Here is a 9967-nt window from a genome sequence, read left to right as displayed (position 1 = left end):
ATGATTTAGCTTCTAGTTTGAGTGGATTAGAAGATGATGACATGATTGTGGAGAAGGGAAATTTTCCTTTAGATTTTTAGTCATAGCTTTTTCTAGAGGATTTCTAGTTTGGCATCTACATTTTTGTACTCATATTTTGTCGATGCATAATAATAAAAATAAACCCTGATTTGTTGCAACAGTTTTACCTTCAACATTTTTTCAACTACTGTTGTCCAAAAATGTTCATGTTATTTCCATAGTCACTTTGTTTAGGAAATTCAGGACACCATGGGAATCCATCTTGACGCAAGACAAACCTCTGGGAGGTATCGTGTAATGTCGCAAATGCATAAAATTTGGAACTGACACTTCACATAAAATTAATCATGCATTTCACAGAAGTTTTCCATGTAAAAATAAGAAAATAAATCACTCTAATCTCATACTGCAATGAACAGAAAATTCTTATCTTTATTATATTAGAAGAACTAGGGTTTACATGAAAACACAACCCATATAGCTCAGATCAATGGCCTCAGAAAAATCTATAATAATGTTGCAATCGACCTCCATAACAAACTAAAAAACCAATGCACTGCAACCTGTGAACCCTAACTGGATTCATCAAGGGAATAGAGGTGTGCTTTCCCACTCTCACTGAATCACCCAAGGGTTTCCATCCTAGGGCTACTAATGGAGTAGAGAACCAGGTTTTCAACCTCACATAGAAGAACCAATATCAAAACCAATATGTTCTTGCAATGGTATCCTCCTCCTCTTATAGATTTGATGGACTCCTCTAGAACCTTCTATTATATTATTATTTTAATCATGGAGAACCTTTCCTTCTTTTGTTTCAATTAAAATATTCTCTGTAATGTGGTAAATTGGTAAATTGGCCATCATGCCACCCTAGGTCTCTAAAAATATCATCTAACCATCCCATCATGTAGATATTCTTGTTTTGATTCCAACGCACCATTACACTAAAGTGTTCTGCCATGTATTCCCCCCAGAATTCTACCTTAAGCGTAAGTAATTGAGTCAAGCCCACTAATAACTCATTTTTCTAAAAGTTGTCGGAATGCACTGGAAGGAAATGCAAACAGCGCGGACGATGGAATATAACAAGAGAATGTCGTCACCCTCATAGAAACTCCTGAAAACTCCATTGGGACCCCTGATGACATAACCTGCTCCACAGACTTGGTCATCCCCTACCCTGAAAATCCACCCATGATGTACTATGAAGAAGAATAAAATGGGGACATGACAGTCCTCCTGCCCCAAGATTTCTTTCCCTTAAGAAATCCAAACCTATGGACCAATCTGGTGGCCCAACACAACTCATACCCAATGCCTAGATCCCATACAAACCGTCGGTCCATGTCATGCCTCCAAGAGATTGAATCATGATTGCATCCCCTTAAGCGTAATTAATTGAGTCAAGACCACTAATAACTCATTTTTCTAAAAGTTGTCGGAATGCACTAGAACGAAATGCAAACTACGCAGATGATGGAATATAACAAGAGAATGTCGTCACCCTCATAGAAACTCCTGAAAACTCCATTGGGACCCCTGATGACATAACCTGCTCCATGGACTTGGTCATCCCCTGCCCTGGAAATCCCCCCATGATGTACTATGAAGAAGAATAAAATGGGGACATGACAGTCCTCCCGCCCCAAGATTTCTTTGCCTTAAGAAATCCAAACTTGTGGACCAATCTGGTGGCCCAACACAACTCATACCCAATGCCTAGATCCAATACAAACCATCGGTCCATGTCATGCCTCCAAGAGATTAAAACATGATTGGATCCCCCAGTACTTGGATCCCATGTCCATCTCTGACTCAACGTGCTATTGGTAGATCCAAATAGATCCAAATTCCACCAATAGGGAACATCAATGATCCCTCACTCCTACTGTGCAATAGCTCCAGCTGTGAATGTTTCCCCAGCAAGTATGTACCAGCTCATCACATTTCTCGAATCCAACTCTCAGCATAAACCAAGGTCAATCTCATGATATTGATGTTGTGTTGAGATACTGATGAGTGGCTAGCCTACATCCTTTTGCAAACTGAAGCATGTAGCATCCCTCACCTGTAAGGGCTCCGACAATACAATGTTTCTCACTAAAAATGGTAATCCATTAGTAGGGTACCAACTCATGATTTTTTGCCAATCAAATGCATGGATTCCTGTGCAAGGAATACATCTTATATGCTAATACTGATCCATGCTCAACTCTTGATGCTCCAACTAGACAATAAAAACATGTCGGAGAAATCTTGCCTCTCTCCCTCTAATGGGAAAAAGTGAGCAAACTATTTTGCAATCCATATCTATGAACTCCTAGAGAGGGTTGTTGTCTGAATATGTTGCAACTTTACTAGTTTCCACCATATTTGTTTGCACCTCATCAATGGGTAGACCCAAAGATGGATGCAACACCGCCTCCAACAACTCCCGTTGCCTAGTAACCTACTGCAAAACTTCCCATAAAACCTCCAACACTTCCTGAGGACAAATGTCTACAAATATTACCTAAATGGAGGTTTCTTACACATCTATCCTCTCGACTGCAATGACTGGCCTCACTGGTGTCTGCTCATCCTCCACCATGGGCTCAATGTGAGCCACTAGCTGACTATCCAAAAATGGCCCATCCCATACACTGTGTGTATCAACTACCTCATGCTCCTCTATGTGCTTTCTATGTCGAGTCATCTGTCACGCATTTTCTCCCAGATCTCCTTTCCTCAAAGGAAAAATCGGTTGCTCATCATACTCATGTGCCACACATGGATGCATATCCGAGCCACTGTCATCAACTCCATATGTCTGCTCCTGCTCCTTGGAGGTAACATCGTATGAACCCATGGACTCACCCAGTGAGGAGTCCCCATCCTGACATACATAAAGAATATCTCTCTTCTCTACCACTGTCATATCCACAGTGTCACTCAAGCATGAGTGGTCAAGTTCCCAAGGTCTTTTGCAGATGAAGTAGAGTCCCTTCTAGCTCATCTCATTCTTGTTGCATGAGTCCCCAAACCTAAGTTTCTCCTCCCTGGTCAATTGTCTCCTAAATAGCCCAATTTTCTCCTCAAACCAACCTCTCAGTTAGACCACAAGCAACAGGTAAGACCAACTACTCCCTCATCAAAATAGACAACAATCAAGACTACAACTCCCGACAGATAGAATCATGACCTCTTATACATGAGGACAAGATGGACTGCATATTTGCTATGACTCTGTTAGGATGATGTTTCCTAATGTTGAAGAAGCATTGGAACATTTTCAAGATCAAACCATCACACTCTAGGTCAAACATGACTTCATAAGTCCTATTTATAGCCATAACTTCTAAAATATGAAGCTTCTTTTCAAATGTAGGACCTACACTGTTGTCCAAATCCTGAAAAGTCTCTACTATCAGCTTGAAAACTCTCCTCATAACTTCATTATTGAAAGGAGGTATGGTGTAGTCAGTCTCATGATGTACTGAGACAATATGCAACTCGAAGCCTAAACCCTTCACAAGGTTCCTCCAAGAACTTGGGTTGTATGAGAGCAGGCATAGCTAGTCTTAGAGCCCAAATTAATTTATTCCCTTCTCGATGGCTCACTCTAGAAAGGATGACATCTAGGTCATCAAGTTTGAAGAAAATCTTCCATGCAACCCTCATGTGCTTCAAATATGTCCCAAGTGAAAATAGTTTGTGCCACATTTCCTACCCTTTCTGCACATCCTTTGGTTATTCCCTTTAAAGAATGGCATAATCCTTCTTTGAGAAAGGCCTATTATTATGTTTTGTTTTCTTGGTTATATCATCATCCATTGAAGTGTTGTTGTACTGGTTTATGAAGTATTTTAGATACTCTATTTTTATTGTAACAATACAAGGTTATGATAAGCCATGTAACGCATAACCAATCACCCTACATCCATTAACAATAAATTGTCCAAGAATCTATGGTAATGCTAACAACAATGATACATATCACTGACAACTCTCCAATAATACTTGACATTCTTTACTGACCCGAAAATTTACACAATGTTGTCACATAATGATAACATCACACATGAAGCCTTGAAAGTATAAAGAGTATAGTGAACACGAAAGAATATTGAATTTGGAATAAAAATCAATCAAAAGAACTTGTGCTGGAGATGTCTTGAAAACCAATCTGGGCTTCACTAATGAACTCCTAAAAAGGAACACCAACTCGTCCTCTATCAGTAAGCTGCTACAGGCATGTGATATGTGATATTCAGATCTTGGAATCCCAACGTCTGCTACAGCAAGACCAAGTGACCAAGGCAATACTAAATAGGTAGTGCTGCATGTAATCAGTCGCCTTCCTTTCAATAGAGAAATTTCTGTATGAGATAATTCAGTTCTGGGCACTGTAATGTATCAGCTAGAAATTTCTTGGTACAATTTGCTGCCACTCTTTTGCTGTCGAAATCATTCCAACTGAGTTACAATCCTGAAGAAGATGCTCAATAAGATTTTTATTATTTCTCTCTAAGCACGACACTATAACGCTCTCCACATAATGATACACGGATTTGTTAAAAAGGATAATCAAAGCAACAATTGTATAATCATTTGGATAGCACCCAACTTGACCAATTCCTGCTGAGAAACTTCATTACTTGCCCTCAGCAGGACTGCAATAAACTCCACTATCTTCAGACGATGTTTTCCAAGAGAAGGCTGGAGCTCACCATATGTAGTTGGTAATATGTTTTCATTTGAAGATACGCCCAACAACTTTAGCAAGTCACCAAGTCTCTCTAGCGTGCCATCTACAGTCTCAGGATTTGCAGTCAACACACGCTCAGTAACATGAGCAGGGGATACACCATCTCCCACTAAAATCGTTGTTTCCTCCACTCAGCGTCTGCCGCCTATCTATGAGCCTCAGAAATGGCCACACTGATGTAATTCAGGCGTCCTCAACTCGGCCACTGATTACATTCTCCTACCGATACGTTAACATGAATGCAGCTTCTGCACACTAGAAGATTCAATCTTTAGCAAAGCGTCCTATGAATCGCCACATATTACATCCTTCATTAAATTTGGCATACATTGAGTTATGATTTTTTTGCCTTTGTTCAGACTTCCTGAGATACAATTGGTGGTTGGTTGACCTTACTAGGCCCGATCACTAGAGTTTGTGATTCTGTTGTGACCTCACCTATATACCGCACACATCTCCTTGCTCACAGGGAGGTCCACATACACAATTATTTCTTCTAATAATTAAACATATAAACCACGAGGTTCGGCCCGATTAACGATGAGTAGGTGTCTTGACAAGGGTACATACGGCGTAGATTCCTTCGCAGTTTCCCTCCTGGACTGTTACGAATTCCTGCATGTTTTGGGTACCACAAAAAGCCAACGCATTGGGCATTAATCACACCACTGAGACACAAACGTTCGAATAAGGGGTTACCGTATGCACGTTTTGACTCTTTTTTAGCCGGCTCTTTCAAAATCTACACGTTATTATTAACGTGTTAATAATTTCTAAAGCTGTCATAATTACGGGCATGTAATAAAATTACAAGTTTTATATATATATAGATATATATTTTAATAATTTGTATTTGTTTAAATTTTATATTAAGTTGACAGTGTAAGTATCCACGATCAGCTTACCTTTGTTGGATTGGATGCTTTGTATCATTCTATGCTTCTAGCACTTATGTGAATTTATGCAATTATCAATGCAACGGGTTTAAGAGTACATCGTCCATATCTATATTGTCTGGCCAGCATATCTAAATTTGAATATCATTAAGGCACACAATTAAAATGGGGAGCTCACCAACGCATTAATTTACACAACATTTTCGAATTAGTCTGAGAACATTTTTCTGCCAACGTTTCAAATCCCAACCGAGATCCATCATTTGAATGCTTTGATAGAAGAAGAGTCTCACCTTCTATCAAAGCATTCAAGTTGTCCTGATGATGGATCCCGGTTGGGATTTGAAACGTTGGCAGAAAAATGTTCTTACTGTGGAATTGCCGGTGACTAATTCGAAAATAATGAACCAAGAGGTCTTAAATCCAGAATTACACAACATTGTCAACATAGGCAATTTAGCTTTGGTTTGGTAAGGAAATTAAGGAAGTTCCAATATCTATGAGAATTATCGTTGGGTTAACTTTTTTTTCCAATCCAATGATGATCTGACTTCCATTTCCTACAAATTTTGTCCCAATTTTATCATAATCTTAATTCTCAAATGGTTTGTCGGGGCAGTTGGAAATTGGAATATTATGCAGTGAATGCCCAGTGCCCATCATAGTGCTGGAGCCTGGAGCTTTCTCATTTTTGTAGGGATACAACCCATAAAAGAAAAAAAGATGCCAAGTCGCAAATCCACAAGTACTCAACGTTCTGTCGTTCTAATGTGAGCCAATCCACTCAATTAAAAACACCAAACATTTCTGACCCATTGAAACATGAAGTAGGTTGTCATAATAAAACCAACATCCCAATTTTTCAAGTTGTATTACACCCCAACTGTAAGTCGAGATTTTGGTAGGTTTTGATGTTTGAGTCATACACGATCCCCAAATTTAGATCAATTTAATGTTCGTTTCATGAAAGTGTATTTGACCTAGTTACACATGAAATACAGGGCCAAAGATGTCACATAAATAGGGCTTTTGTCTTCTAATTGACAAAATGGATGGTCAACTATCTCTGCCAGTGATGCACGACAATCAGAGAACATATATAGATTATAGGTCATTTTAGATTATAGGTCATTTTTCTTTTGAGAAAAACCCTGATTATGTCATAGCCTTCTTTCGACTCTTCAAGTTTTTGTTTCATAGCCTCAATCTGTTATTCCATACAAACATCTTCTTCCGTACGGTCCATTCACAGACAAAGACTCCAAAACCTCTCTCGGCATATGTTTGATAAACCTATATAGCCCCACATGCTCAAATCCATCTTTCACAACACAACCACCCATAAATTAATTAATTTGATCATCGCTCAGTTTACTTCATGAGCCATTCATATATTTCTCAATCCTCTTTATCTCTATCTTACATGTAGTCAAATGGATATCTATGGAATAGTCAAACATATAAACCTATGTAGAGATTAGATATATATGGAATAGTCAAAGTTTATAGATGGAATTGGATGTGCCTCCGGACCCTGGATTGAATAAGATTTACAGCTAGTTGCAATTACAATTTCCATGGCTGCCAGTGCCCAATTTCAATTTAAATGGAAAACAATGAAATAATTATGGATCAGCATGACTTTTAAGATTTACATGGCTATGTTAACAAAGATCTCTCTTTTGACCACCTCAAGATTCTCATGACTCCAGGGATCATATATGAACCTTCCATTTTAAACAGTTAGTTATGATACCCGTTGCCAAACATAGACTTCCTCTATTTGAAGGAAGAGAACATTCCAATGATTTGTCAATTCAATAATAAATGAATATCCATAAAAATGCTTGCCCAGTCAAGGACGTTTCTACCTTTGGATCCTGCAAGTTACTATATATCGGCAAAACAGTTCTAACTAGAAAGAGAAAATTTACTATTAACGCTAGCCTATCCTAGGTTGTGGTTAACTCCTGACTTTGTATGTGAGTGTTGTTCATGGTAGTTCATGCCTCTAATTCCCGAGCTTTCAAACTTCTCAACTAATTTTTAATTTTGTGAATAAGAGTTTTTTTCTTTTTACTATTTTTAAAGAGCAAGAGGTGGAGTAATTTGATAAAAAAATTTTAAATAAGTCAATAGTTTAAAGTTAAGAATATATTTAGTAAGATTGGAAGCTTTTCTATTTACCAACTAATTTAGATCCATCTTTAACTCTAGACTCAATTAATTTGTGAATATAATTTGAAAATATCATATAAAACTAGTAAAAATAAATATTAAACGACGATGAGCCGTTTAAAAATAAAACAATAAAAAAAAAAATTCAGTGATGGGCAGGGTGACCCGTAAAATTTAACCCCTAGTTCAAATCATAGTTAGCTAATGCACCATTACTCAAACACAAGTACCGAGTACCGATCTCCACTCGACCACCACGTGTCTTCAACTTGATCTCGTTGACAAATGATCCAGCACCGAACGCACAACTTTGACCAATCTTCGCACCTGAGTTATGTTCGACCTTATGTGAATCGCACTACCATAGAACCACATTGCATGCATTCCGTGATTCAGGTGATAGGCCCACCAGAGATGCCTTTTCTTGCAATGACCCCCACCACCAATTTATCACCAATCTGATACCAAGTTACGTCAACAGATCAATATATAGATGCAACCCTCACCCACGGATGTAGTAATCAATGATTATACCATTTTTCTAGCTCTGAGAGATAACGTTGATCTTGGTCCAAGTTTGAAACACACTAAGATCTTAGCCCCATGAACTTGGAAATAAAAATATACGCTCCTAGGAAAATAGTCTAGTGCAGAGTAATATTGGCCCCAAATAAATTTGATCCCCACAATCTTTCCTAGGTAGAAAATCTAGCATGACCTTATGAAGCAATTATGCAATTTAACCCACAAAATTAGTAGATATGTCAAGCATAAGTGCTTTTGTCCATTATTTTTCAACAAAGATTTTGTAGAACTATTAACGGCCAAGGAAAATTTCTCCACAAACTAGAATTTGGCATGTTTAGAATAGATCCTCGATCTACTACAATAAACCCTTATGCTAAGCCAAGACCAAGGCTTTGATACACCTACAATGTCCCTTCAGAGAAAATTTGGAACATGCACTTCACATAAAAAAAAATCATGCATTTCACATAATCATGTAAAAATAAGCAAATAAAGCATTGCAAGCTGATAATACAATGAATAGGATTCTCAGCTTTATTATATTAGAAGAACTGGGGTTTACATAAAAATACAACCATATAGTTGAGATCAATGTCATTAGACAGATCTAGAATAATGTCGAAATCATCCTCTAAAACAAACTAAAAAAACCAAAACAATGCAACATGTGAACCCTGAATGGATTCTCTAAGGGAAGAAAGGGGTGTTCACCCACTCTCAGTGAATCACCCAAGGGTTTCTATCCTGGGGCTACTGCTTGAGTAGAGAATTGGGTTGTCAACCTTAGATACAAGAAACAATATCAAAACCAAGATGTTCCTCCAATGGTCTCCTCCTCCTCTTTTATAGATTTGATGGATTCCTCTAGAAACTTATATTTTATTATTATTATAATCATGGAGCACTTTTCCCTTTTTTATTTCAATTAAAATATTCTTTTTAATGTGGGAAAATGGAAGATTGGCCATCATGACTCCCTATGTCACTGAAGCTCTCATCTAACCATCCCATCATGTAGATATTCTTGTTATGATTCCAACGAGCTATTACGCTAAGGTGTTTTTCCACATATTCCCCCCGGAATGCCACCATAAGCATAATTAATTAAGTTGATGTCTATACTAGGAGTAATGCTTGGCAGTATTTTCTCATATTATCAGAATTCCCAATAAGGTGGAGAAAGCCTAAAAATTGGAAAATGTCGAGAGAGAAGGCATAGTGGATAGTACCACAACTAATAGGGCCAACATTTGGGGGCATGTGCAATAGTGCTAACTCGTTAAGTCCAAGAAACAAAGTCTTGAGAAAGCGTTTGGATAGTGTGTTCCCTTAGTTGATAAGATCTAGGAGACAAATGCTTTTCATCACACCAACAATAGATGGGAAGTTTTCACCTTGGGCCAGTGTGAAAGAGTGTAGTGCGGTTGACGTCCCACGAGATCGATATGGGGAATAAGAATTTTTCTAATACCATATATTGATAAGAAAACAATGTCGTGACGTAATTTTAGTTGTAAAGGAACGTGCGATAAATCATGATGCAACAAGTCCTTTGTATTGGCCTCTCAGGTATAAGATGCTAAAAATTAAGGGC

This window comes from Pinus tabuliformis, chromosome 3_2, assembly GCF_031772625.1.
Source record: "Pinus tabuliformis cultivar Carrire ecotype Pingquan chromosome 3_2, CPIR1, whole genome shotgun sequence".
NCBI lineage: Eukaryota > Viridiplantae > Streptophyta > Pinopsida > Pinales > Pinaceae > Pinus > Pinus tabuliformis.
Note: the sequence above shows the minus strand (reverse complement) of the source record.